The 13,534-nt window shown below is 29.0% G+C and overlaps 1 long non-coding RNA gene across 2 annotated transcripts; it reads left to right on the top strand.

The window, feature by feature from the left end:
* The first annotated feature begins 2,962 nt into the window (after positions 1–2,962).
* Positions 2,963–8,636, top strand: LOC108454169 (uncharacterized). 2 transcript variants are annotated; one of them, XR_001866679.2, is made up of 5 exons: positions 2,963–4,343; positions 4,858–4,948; positions 5,927–5,994; positions 7,394–7,478; positions 8,425–8,636. It is a non-coding gene; the product is annotated as an uncharacterized LOC108454169 (long non-coding RNA). The 2 variants fall into 2 exon arrangements; XR_001866678.2 differs by having other exon boundaries at positions 2,969–4,948.
* Positions 8,637–13,534: the final 4,898 nt, after the last annotated feature.

The raw sequence follows: 13,534 nt of genomic DNA, 5'->3' as shown, positions 1-13,534 counted from the left end.
TTAATGATTTTTTAGAAGTTTGGTTATTGATTCATTTGGTTCAAAATCAGGTAATTAACTGAATTAATTAAATTACTCAAACTTAATAATTAATAATACAAATTTACGTAGTTTTAATTCAATTAATTCGGATAATTCGGTCAAATGAACATTATCGATTTTTTTATATATTTTATACTTGTTTTAACTAAAAAATAAAAACATATAAATTCAGTTAACTAACCAAATTAATCGAAATATTTCAGTTCGATTAATTATTTTTGAAAAAATTTAGTTCAGTTAATTCAGTTCATACTAGTTTGGTTCGGTAAACTGTTTGGACACCTTTACTCGTAGATGGAATTTGCCTTTAGCTGTGGGTTCACTGCAAAAAGATAAATGCAGATAAACTGCCAGATTTCTTCCGATCACATTGTCCCATCTTATGCAATACAATGCAACACATTTAATACAAATCAAGTATGATAGCAATTAATGTACTAACACATGGTAAATCAGTAGGAAGAGTCATGATTTCTATGTATTTGGATTAATAGTAACATAGGGCATGTCGTTCATACGATTGGAAGTATAGATACAATAGTAACATACACTACTCATGATTCATGCAAAAATATATATACAAATAAATACTGCGTTAATTTGATCAAGCATCGATTCTAAAATTTTTCATATTATCAAGGACCTAAGTGCATCAGTTAAAACACTTTAAATAGTTCAGAACTTATTCATAGACTAATCTAATCAAAACATAAAATTTTGAGTCAAAACTATAAAATCTGAGTTACAAGGGACACATGACCGTGTAACCAGACAATGTGGGTGGAGTACACGGCCGTGTGACAGACTATGGTTGTGTGGCATTTGTAAAATTAACCTACAATAAAGACATGATTGTGTGCAATTTGAACTCTTAGGGTTTCAGGGTAGACATGGCCATGTATGGGGGTCGTGTGGTTCGCCGAAAAAAGCCAGTTTTATTAGAAAAAAGAAACTATAGTTCAATTATGTTCAGGAAAAAGGATTAAATAGTTAGACTTTCCAAATTTTAAAGGGTTGATTGGGTAATTATTCCTTCTTGCCGAAAAAGAAAATAGGAAAGAAAAGTGACATGACTTAAGCCTAAGTTACAAGGGAAGAATGGGGAGATGCTTAACCAATTGAATTACTATCCACGCTTTTTTATTTTTATAGTAAATAATATATATTCTAGTACGATTTTGCTGCTTAGTTGCTGAAAAAAAAAAAGGAACTAGCATAGCTTGAACCTTGGGTTTTTAAGCAAACACACTAACTACATAACCATAAAGACTAACCCATTTCTTAATAATTTATTTTATCAATTATATTCACTTATATATATTTAAAATTATGAATTTTGATATTTTTAGAAATATTTTAAGTGCAAATTTTGTAGTGGATTAAACCTAAAATAACTTAACCCTAATTAGTGTCAAGATTCACCCGAAAACAACACACTTTAATAAATAATAATAAAAAGTTATAATTGAGAAATGCTTATGCGGATAGTCTGCCCATAAATTATGACTTTTTATCTTATATTTGCTACTTAATTAATTTTTTGATTAAGATTAATAATTAATTTTTTCTATCTTGGTATCTCTATTAGTCAACTCTTAGTTAATGATGGTGAACAATAATATAGCTCCATCGCATGATGACATGAGGCATAAAACTACATAAGCACTGCCGTGTAATTATTTATACCAAATAATTCCTAAAAATCAAAATAACTAGAAAGAGAAAATTAGAAATTTAAAATAAAAATTAAAATTACATAAAATTCATTTTTTAATTTTAAAATATAAAATTATATAAAATAAAAATATATAAATTTTACTTAATATTATATTTTACTTATAAATTTCTAATTTAAAAAATTTTATTTTGAATATTATACATTTTCCATTTTGAATATTGTTATGTAATTTTTAATTTTTATATTTTATAAATATATATATATATATATATATATATGAAATTGTTTGATATAAATAATTATGCTTATGCGGCCTTTTCCTGTCATGCAACAATTTTTAATTAGTTGAATGTTTAACAATCTAACAATTAGAATAATTTAGATAACCAAAAAATTGGCACTAAAATAGAAAATACGGCAAAATTAATTGCTAAAGTAATATATTGTAGGAAATGATTAAATTAATCTCTCTATTATTAAAAATATTATTTTAATCAGTATTGAAAAGAATAAAATAATATCAATGGTGTGTTTGTTTCACGAAAAATGACTTACATGAAATATTTTCTACATTTTCCTGTAGTTTATTTTTCATTGAAAACAATTTGGTTAATGAGAAATGACTTACAAGTTAATGGAAAATAAATCCTTTTTTCATGTAAATTAACTTATCATTTTAAAAAGCATAAGTCATTTTTAAAAATTAATTTGAATCAAGTCTAATATTATTATATTAATAATAATTTTTATTTTTAAAATTTTTAAATAAATTAAAATATTAATATCAAATATTATAATGGTTATTATTAAACATACATATTTAATTATTTATATTTAATAATATAATAAATTATTAATATAATTTATTATTTAATTATATTATTCAATATTACAAATTTCTTTTAATAATGAATTTTAACCATAATAATTTTAAATTTTAAATAATATTATTAATATATTTTTGGAAACTATTTATGTTAATATTTTAAGGCTTAATGGTATTATAAGCCTTCAAAATTTTTCACAAAAATCGTTTAAGCTCCTCCAAACTTTGTGCTCCCAATCGAACCCTAAACTAACAAAACTAGCCTAATGGGTTATTTTACTAATGTTGATTGTTAGCATTTAACGGTGGGATTGATGTGGCTTTTAACAGTGCCAACTTAGCCAAATGTTGTTGACGTGGTATGCCACTATGTTGGCAAAATATAAAATAAAATATTTATTTTTTATTTTCTTTTAGTTAATGTCTTTAATATTTTTATTTACTTTTTATATATTTTTCTCCTCACTTTTCCTCATCATCTTCTTTTCTCCCCAAATGAAACCCTAGTCGCCTTGCACTGTCGTCGTAGTCAGTGCTCCATTCATGCCGCCAATACCATTGTAATAAGCTCCACCGTCTTATCTTCACTTCTCTCGGGTTAAATTTTTGCAAACCCAAACCAAGCCTTCGAAAACTCCAACAAATGCTTGAAGCAAACAACCCCAATTCGCCACTATCTGCTGTTACTTCGGCCTCATTCTCTGGTATGTTGCTCCCCTCTACCTCTTCAGACTCCCCTTGTTCGAATCTTCAAGAGGTGAACTTGAACCTTGAAAATCAAGGAGCCCAAAGATAAGCTTCTTCTCTCTTTTTCTATTTTATTTTCTGATTTGGGTTGATTTTTTTTAGATTCCAACTAAAGGCTCTAAATTTCTCCTCTCTTTTTGTTGTGGTTTATTGTTGTTAATGGGTAACGAATGGAAATAGATTGCTTGCATATATAATTCTAAGTTTGTTTTTTTTTCCTTTTCTAATTTCAATTCCAAAGAATTTTCATTTGAGAAATCTTGAGGGTATCTGATTATTGTAAATATAAGAAACCAAGTACTACAAAGGAATCTTGTATATTTGTAGTCATTTAGATTGAGATTTTTGTATAGATTTAGGGATATGTCTAAAGTAGAGATATTGGGGAGGCTTTAGAATTTTTTGAACTTGTAAGTTTTTGGAGATGACTAGTTTTCAAGAGAAATTGGAGATAGAAAAATTGATCGAACAATGGATCCAAGGGAGAAGAAGAAGATGATGATGATGAATGAAGTCATAGAAATCTAGCGGAGAAGAATTATAATGGCCTAATTTTCAGTGGTACAAAAAATGCAGTTTCGGAACCCCATTTACTTAAATTGAGCCTGTGTATATAAAATAGAAATATTTATGGAGTTAATATGAGAATATACTAAAGAATGGTCAAGTAATTTAGCCGATAAGTCGTTAATTAAAAATTAGGAACTAAATTGTAAAATTCCAATCACTATCGAGTTTTAATTAAAAAAGGCTTGAGAACCTAGATTACAATTAACCAAAGGGTCAAAATGGTTATTAAACCGTTTCCATTACGAGATAGTGGACATTGATGATGTTTTCCACTTAGATTATTTAATAATAAAATTAACATTATTAAGGTTTAGTTAAGTTAATTAAATTAGATTAATCAGATCTTAATTAATACATATGTGTGTTGGTTTGTGGAAGGAAAGATGAAAACATTATCATCTTCTCCATTTGCCACTGTCCTCCATTGAAGAAAAAGGGAGAAAACCTTAAGCTTAAGCTAAACATTCAACCACCACATTGGTAAGAAAACTAAGCCTTTTTCATGTAATTTTTATAGATTTATGATCATGAGAGCTTGATTTAGCTAACCTATGTATCAATTTTTTCAATTGTTAAGTTTTTAGCAAGTTATCATTATTGATAAATTGATGAATTAGGCTTGAATTTGATAATTATTAAGCTTAGACCATGATAGGGACTAAATTTTAAAATTAAATAAACTAGTTTGTTAGCTCCATAACATTAGGGACTAAATTGAATAAATAAAAAACTTGTCATGAATTTATGATAGAAATATAAAGTATAAAGTCCCTAATGAAAGAATATAAAATCAGATTTTGATCCAAAGTTAGGAATCGAAAAATATGATTATCTCGAGTTTAGGGAATAAATTGAATAAAAAGAAAAATATATGTGTATTTAAAAAGGGATTAATTAGGATCATGCATCTAAAGGCATTGTTGTTGTGAGTCATTGAAAAGTCATTGTGTGTTAATATATGATATTGATTTGATATTTATATATATTTGTATAGAACAAGAATTGGATAAAAGTGGAGCATGTAGAGGAAAGGCTAAAATTGTGGAATAGTCCTTCGAAAATCTACTCATTTTGTGTTTTGAAAGGTAAGTTCTTATAGAACTTACTACCCTTCCTTATTAAATAGGTATGGTTGCGTTTATTTTCATTTTTTATTTATATTTGAACTTATGTTAAGGTTTTGGTGGAAATTGGCATAGTTGGCTAGTAACATAAATGAATTAAGTTGAATTGTGATAAGTGAATGATGTTATATCTAGTGGTTGGTAACTAAAAGAATGACAAGAGAACTTAAATGCATCATTAATTGTATGTGTGATTCATGTTCAAACTTGATCAATGAATTCGGAAATTGATATGGGATGGTTACAACTTATGTTTATGCAAATATGGATAATTGATGCTCATGTGAACTTAGTAAAAGGCTAGGATACAATTTTCATTTCAATAGGGTCATATGTGTGCTTGTGTACGAGTTACTTGACAATATGAAGAATATGATATTTATTTTGAGATTCAGCATTTGTTGCGGATCATCGAATATTCACTATCTTTTCAGAGACCTTGGTGTGGTGGAGGGATGTATTTGAATACATATATACATTTGATGCCTACAGGCTTTGCACTCTAGTGCTTTGGTGTAGTGTAGTTCACTCGCGTGTCCGAGTCTGTTTTACTACAGTTCCATTGGGCGAAATGTTAAAACTGAACTTTGAAATAGGAAAATGAAAATGAATCGGATTTAATAATTTATTAAGATATGTGGTTAAAATTTTATTCGCATTGACTAATAGATTAATGCAAGTACATGAAATGATGATGATCTTATATGATTTGGTATAGTTTGATGATTGTTTTGGTCATGTTATAATGTTTGACATATATGAATACTTATGTTTCCTATGTTCACTTTGTTGTGACAATATATGCCATGTTCTAGCTAGATGTATGCCAAATCTTTTGGTATTGAACATGCTCACCTATGATCAAGGCACGTGTTTTAAAATCCATTCGAACTTACTAATCAATAAATGCTTACCTATTGTTGTTTTCCTTACGTGTAGATCCCTAAATTGTGGAACTCTCAAAGTCGGATCAGTGCGAGTATCACATTATCATCAAGTCGGGAAAAGTATGTTCATTTTGGAACCTATAATTGTGGCATGTATATAGGGTCCCTTGTTATTTAAATGGTTGTCTATAATGTAAATGCTAATGGTTGGATTTGTGTATTAAGGTTGGGAAATAGCCTAGTTATGCCTAGTCTTTTATCATGAGTTTTGTGCCATTTGAACACTTGATTTCAAAAGTTTCCTAAGCTTTATTTGGCATAGGTTGGCATGATATGATGTCTTGATGAATGTGGAATGAGCATATATATATATTGAAATGTTTTTGGTAGGAAGTATTGAATATGTTTCAAAGTGATTTTTACCAAAACAAAGGGTAATGTTGTGATGACAAGTTCCCAACGTCACGACTTAAATCAACAGTAAGTGACGTCACAACCTTGAGTTTTCTAAAGTTTCGACTAAACTCATTCGTTGATGAGGTAGCCATGGTGTCGCAATGTCAACTCATGTGTAACAGCCCAATTTAGACCCTAGTCGGAACGGTGGTTTTGGGATCACGAATTCAAGTTAGAAAAATATTTTAAAATTATTTTCTGTGTTTATTTTGTGTGAATTTATATCTGTGGAATTTTCGTGATTTAATTTTATCGTTTGAGTGCCTGATTAAATAAAAGGACTTAGTCGCGTAAAATAAAAATTTAATGGTTATTTGTATAAAGGGCTGAAATGCTATTGGCTTTTTAAATGGAAGCCTTTAAGTTGCAATTAGACCATAGTTGCATGTGATGGACGGTAATGACCTTAGAAATATGTGTTATGTTTATTTATTTTTAAAGGGTAAAGTTGTAAAATGGTTAAAAACATATGTAATAATAAAACATAAAGAAATTATAATATGGTTTCATAATTTTCTTCATCCACTGAAACTAAAACAAAAGAAAAGAGAAAAGAAGGTTAGGGTTTGGCACTTACTCAAGCTCAATCAAGGTTTGTTTTTGTTTGGTTTTTGATAATTTTTACGTTTTTGAGATCGTTGCTTCGAGTATTATAAAATTTATGCTTGAATTTTTTATTTTGGTGAATATTTCGAGTTATGTCATTGTTGAGAGCTTGTGATTTTTGTTGTTTGATTATGAAATATGAAAAATATGTTTTAGATTAACATGTTTTGTATTAGAGTTTTTGATAATTTTGAGTAATTAGGACTAAATTGCAAAAATAACAATTTGAGGGACTAAAATGTGAAACAAATGAAATATATGGATTTGTATGGGTATGGGTAAAATTCGGCCCAACATGGGTATATTGAAATTTTGTATATTTTGTGTTTTGTGCAATAGGGATTAAATTGTAAAAAGTGTAAATGTTAGGGGTAAAATGGTAATTTGTCCATTTATGTGTTTTTGGACTAAATTGAATGAAAATATGTTTAAATGAGCTTAATTTGATTATGTTTAGATCAAGAACCAAATAAATCGGATTTGGATCGGGGGAAAGCGAAAGTTATCAACTAGCTGTTCCATTCCGTTATACATAGCCCGATGTAAGTTTATAAGCAAATAGCCGTACTCAATTTTAAATAAATGCAAAGTATATATGCTGAATTTATATGTATGAATTATTATATGCTATAGCCGAATGTGAATAAGCTTGATTATTATGTTTCTGAATTCGTTTCGATTGAATTACAACGTCCGAAAGCCCCGTATGAACCTTAGGAATAGTTAGGATACATATGTCATGACATAGGATTCCGATTTATGTATGCGAGTGAGACCATGGCATCGATATGTGATTCTGATATATGTGTGCGAGTAAAACCCTGTCTGGGACAGTGGCATCGATATGTGATTACATGTAAGACCACGTCTGGGACGTTGGCATTGTACGATTTATGTGTGATCATTTGAGTGTCCTATCCAATTCCGAATGGTTCATCGAGCAAAGACAAGTTGTGTTTGAATGTGTAAGATAAGCTAAATGGCCAGGTATGAATTTGCTTGTTGTTTATTTAAAATAAGGTAAGTGGGTAATTTGGTACTTATTTCAAATTATGCATAATGCAATTAAAGGTTACATGTGAATTTGGTAAGTGTACTTGGCCTTTTGAATAGGATTAAAATGAGTTTAAATTATACCTATGTATGAATACATGTATTCTGCTAATAACTAAAATGCATATAAAATTATATGATGACACATGAGTTTGTGTATTTGTGTGTATGTGAACTAGGTTGATATTAATTATTTGGCTTTGGAATTTAATTGATAATATGTTAACATGGCTATATAAGCATTCGGTTAAAGTGACAAATATGAATGAAGATATATATAATATAGATTTTATATGTTCAAATATAAATGTTTTATAATAATGTGCTTTGGCTTAGTTTAATTAAATTGATGATATTTTTGGGTTGCTCATTTGCTTATGACTTACTAAGCTATAAATAGTTTACTCTATGTATATGTGTGTTTCTATTTTATAGATTTTGGAGTCAAGCTACGAGCTCGGGGACTGTCAACAAAGTTTCATCACACTGTCAACTATATTGGTACCTTTATAAGTTAAACTCGGATTATGGCATGTATAGGCTGAACTATGCTTGAGATGTTGAATTTTTGTTATGAATAATTAAAGCCATGCGAAAATGGCTTACTTCTAAGTTTAGTTTTTGATTATGTTCGATTATGGTTTAAATTGTTTTTGGTGATGATGCTATGAGTTATGAATGAATGGCATAGGTGATAGATGTTATACATTATGGAAATGGTTGGATAGTGACGTGAGTTAGGGTATTACAGTTGGTTAATGACTTTGGAAGTGACATGAATGAATTGGCTAAATATGTTTGTTTGGTTAGGATGTGCTTTATACTAAGATATAGTATACGTGTGAATTTGCTTATTATGCTTAGTTTTGATCTAATAAGTTCTTAGCTATGATACCTAATGAGTTTAGTTTTGATAATTTGGTGATGGTAATTTTGGTTGTGTAAGTGGTTTGAAATAACATGATTCGGTATTACAGATTGGCTGATCATGTCCGAATATGATATACCTTTGTCTTAATATGTTTATTATTATGATATAGGAAAATTCATGTTACTAATATATTTATATAAATTAGTTAAATGACTATGATTGTAGAAATGATATTCGGTTATGAGATGGGAGATATGAATATTATTTTTGAGCTACCTAGGGTTTGGCATTTGTGATTATACATGTAATGAAGTGGTTTGATGTATTATTTGAATTAAATGTTTATAAGATAAAATGATTTAGAATATAGGGATTGGGAGTTTGGTTGTAGTTTATGTTCATTGACAAGTATGAGCTATATATATGTATATATATATTTAGTCATATGTATTTGGTTACTATGATAAAACATTCATTTAAGTCATAAAGGTTAGTTTCATAAATGAACTATTACATGGTATTAGCATGCATAAATGTTCGGCAAAATTATGTGACTTATGTGGTTGTTTTCTTTGAAATTAGATATTCAATACTAATTGGGTTAGTCATTTTGCAAATATTTATTAAGATATTTGTTTGTATAATGTGTTGACATGTGAATTTAAGTATAAATTCAATTGATATTAGATAATAAAATGATGCTTGAGTTTGGGTTGAGTAATGATATCATTAGCAGTTAATTTGGAAAGTCAGTGTATACTCATGTATTTATAATAGTTGAATAATCATTTAAGTTTATATCATATCCTTGTTAAAGTCTGTAAATGCTTTAATATTTGAATGTTATAATTCATTTTATTTCATGTGAATGATATGACTGTATGTATACGTATGATATGAAATGCTTCAAATTTAAGTGCTATGTTAGTTCATGAAATAAATTTTGACTGATTCTCGAGACTCGTTCATGTGTATATATCAATATTTGGAATTGTGCTTTTGATAGGTAATGCCTCATAATCTTAATTCGGCGACAGATACGGGTTAGGGGTGTTACATCGTGAGTTTTGAAAACTTGTCAATGAAGTCATTAACTGACTTCGAGTTAGCAAAAGACCTTTTTTAAGCTCGTACAAAACTCTAAAATGATTATAAAACATATAGAAAATGTGTTTTATACTTTTAAGAATGTTGGAATGGTTAAATCATATAAGAATTAGTTGTAGTTGCTTCGACAACAAATGTGGCATTTTGTAGTTCAAACCCAAAAATCAGGTTGGGTAAAGTTGTTACAAGGAGGAGAAAGAAAGAACAGAAAAAAAAAAAGGAGAATTAAAGAAAAAAGAAGGAAGAAATGGGAAAGAAAAAAATTTAAATTGCTTATGTAGCAATGTCATGTGGGAAACAAATGTGGCATGCTGATGTAGCAATGTCACATCGACAATGTTTGGTCAATTTGTAACACCCATTAGCTGGGTTAATTTGATAACCCGAGCAAAGGATGTTATATTTGGACTCCGAGTCAATTTAATTCAAATTTCATTTATATACTTTATCAATGTCATTTTAAACTCTTTTAAGGTATCTCAAGTCATTTCTGGGCATCCATTACAGTTTGGTTGCGATTTGAGGTCGTTCGGGCCTTTTTTGAGTCAAATTGAACATGCACAGGGTAAAACATGGCACTTGTATTGCTACTCACTATTCCAAGAATCAGTACATTTTCTCTATAACTAATCATTTTTGCTCTCTAGAGTACTTGTATCGATAACAAGTACCAATACTTCAATTGCAGGGGACTCTAAATCATGCCTAAAACACTTTTGTTTCATGTCGATTTAAATACCAAACATTCTCAAACATATATCAATCATTTTAAACCATCAAACGCTTTAAAATATCATATAATTCATCATATGCTCATTGCATAATTTAAATGATTTCACTAGGCTATCAAAACATTTAAACTTCTCTAAATACTTTCACTCGCATTTATTGTAATAGCCCATTACCCATCCCAATCGTTGGGTTCGAGTTCAAGGTGTCACATTCATTTTCAAAATAATTATGATCAATATTCTTTCAATTTATACTATTAAATTATTAATTTCAACCAATACATGCATACAATTCGATATACAGTCGTTTTCAGGTCTTAAACAAGCTTACGGAAGCTCTAAAGCTAACCTGAGGTCAAATTAGGACCAAATTGTAAAAAAATAGAAAAATATTGGGTTGGTGTCTGAATGTCAAAGGGTTTCTCATCATGATGTAACATACTGAGTAGGCCTTATCCCATTGGTTAGTACTCGACATCGCATCATGGCATGTCAACTTGGTCTCATCGCGACGAAAAACGTTTGACATCGCGAGGTGACATACTGATTTCAAAAGGTCAAGTTTTGGTACCTATTTTCAATCATCTATGGAACTTCAAAGAATTTGCAAATAAAATTTCAGAAAAAATACATATTCAATGAATTCTAATATAGTTAAAGTACCATTCATACACGTAAGTTTTAATCCATTTCAACCAATTCATGCAAATTCACAAACATCTCATCAACACTCTTCATGGAACTATTTGACATATATATATGTATTTAGATACATTACCATATAACTTAATAACATACCATAAGTTATGCCAAACCAAATGGTGTAATATTCACAATTTCATATATATATATAAACATATGGTCAATTCAAAAATGCTAATTCCAACCCCAAAGTTCAGATGACCACCTATTATATTAAAAATCGACTCAACTAAGGTACATGCCATATAACGAACAAAAAAGAGGTTATGTAAACATTGTTGATTCAGGGATCTCTAGCTAGATGTTGGATTCACTATTCGAGATCTCAAGATGTACCTATACTTGCGCATGAAAAACAAACCTTACGCTGAGCAATAAAGCTCAGTGGTATTTCCGTGATTCAAATCAATATAACATAGATTATAATCAATTGCGTACAATTTATATGATTTCTAATATCAACTAATACAATTTCATTATAGACCACAATTATACCAAATGCTTCATATGAATTACCTATACATTACTTAAATTAATCAAGCTAAATGGTTATATTATAACAACATTTCAATGCCAATAAAATTCGCACAACTATTCAATTTGCAACATTTGATCATACCACATTTTCTTACCAAATTGAATCAAATCATTTGTAACCTTACCATATCGACCCTCAAGATCGTCAACCAATTTGCATGGTCTTTCACATGCTATCAATAATCAAATATCATATACAATTACCTATAATACCACTTCATAACATTTAATCATTTTCGAATATCATTCAACCAATTCACAATTTGTATCCCCTATTAACATGACTCAAACTCAAACGGATACATAGATCCCAACCAACACACCAATTTGGCACCCAGTGCCTCATCGAAACATCCAAAGTAAATAGATTGCACCCAGCGCTTATCGGTATAAATGAAGTAAAAGTTGTGTCCAGCACTCATCAGAAACGTCCGAAGGAAAATGTGCCCAGTGCTCATCAACATATAGCAAAAGTAACTCGTACTCAATCTATCCTATGGCATACCAACTACATTCGACTATGCCCGAACAATTAATAGGGTAACCAATTTTTCAAATTCATTATATAGCTCAATTAACAATCTATCAATCTCAATTTATCATCAATTCATCATTTCATCAAGTTATACAACATATCTCAACTCAATTTCATACTAAACATCATAAATCATGAAGATATACTACTTTTTATTCTATTCAATTTAGTCCTCTATCTTGATAATCAATTCCAATCATATCAATTCAATTCAACCAACCATTTTCAACTCACCTTAGTATCATACTATGCAAAACTTCATGCAAAATTTAAATTGATCTGAATCGTAAAAATATAAATTGAAAACTCGAGCCTCTCAATGGCCCTACATCGTCTTTAGCTACAAATAATAATTCAACAATACAAAACATCAAGTTCTATATCAAATAACATTCAATTTCACAGTCACACATATTTTTCAATTTATTCAATTTAGTCCCTAAACCTGAGACAAGCATAACTTTCGATCTAGACCTTTGGCTTAAAATATGATTTCACATATATGTATTAAGGACCTTCTACTTTCTATTCCTACAAAAATTTCATAACAATTTTTTATTTTATTCAATTTGGTCCCTAATGTACGAAACTAATAATTAAATTTTACAATTTAGTTCTGTTCTTAATTTAAGCTTAATTTCTATCAAATTTACACCAAATTCATCCATTTCTCAACAATGGAAACTTTCAAAACTTTAACAGCTTTGCAAATTGATACATGGGTTAGCTAAATCAAGCTCCCACAATAAAAAAAATTCATAAAAATTAAAGAAAAATGGCTATGAACTTACTTGTAATTGATGGTCGAATATCAAAAAGAGTTTTAAAGCTTTTCCTCCATGGAGGATGGCATGAAAGGTTGAAGAAGATGATACTTATCATCTTTTACCACAACATTTTATATTTATTATGATTAATTTTAATTAAACTTAATTAATTATCTTAATCATGGTTAATTAAGCTTAAATTTTTAATTAACTTAAGTTAATGACATTTAACATCACATCACACTATCATACATTTAAAATAGTTTTATTTTCCATTTTAATCCTTTGGATAATT

Source organism: Gossypium arboreum, chromosome 7, assembly GCF_025698485.1.
Source record: "Gossypium arboreum isolate Shixiya-1 chromosome 7, ASM2569848v2, whole genome shotgun sequence".
Lineage (NCBI taxonomy): Eukaryota > Viridiplantae > Streptophyta > Magnoliopsida > Malvales > Malvaceae > Gossypium > Gossypium arboreum.
Note: the sequence above shows the minus strand (reverse complement) of the source record. Positions and strands in the feature narration are given on the sequence as shown.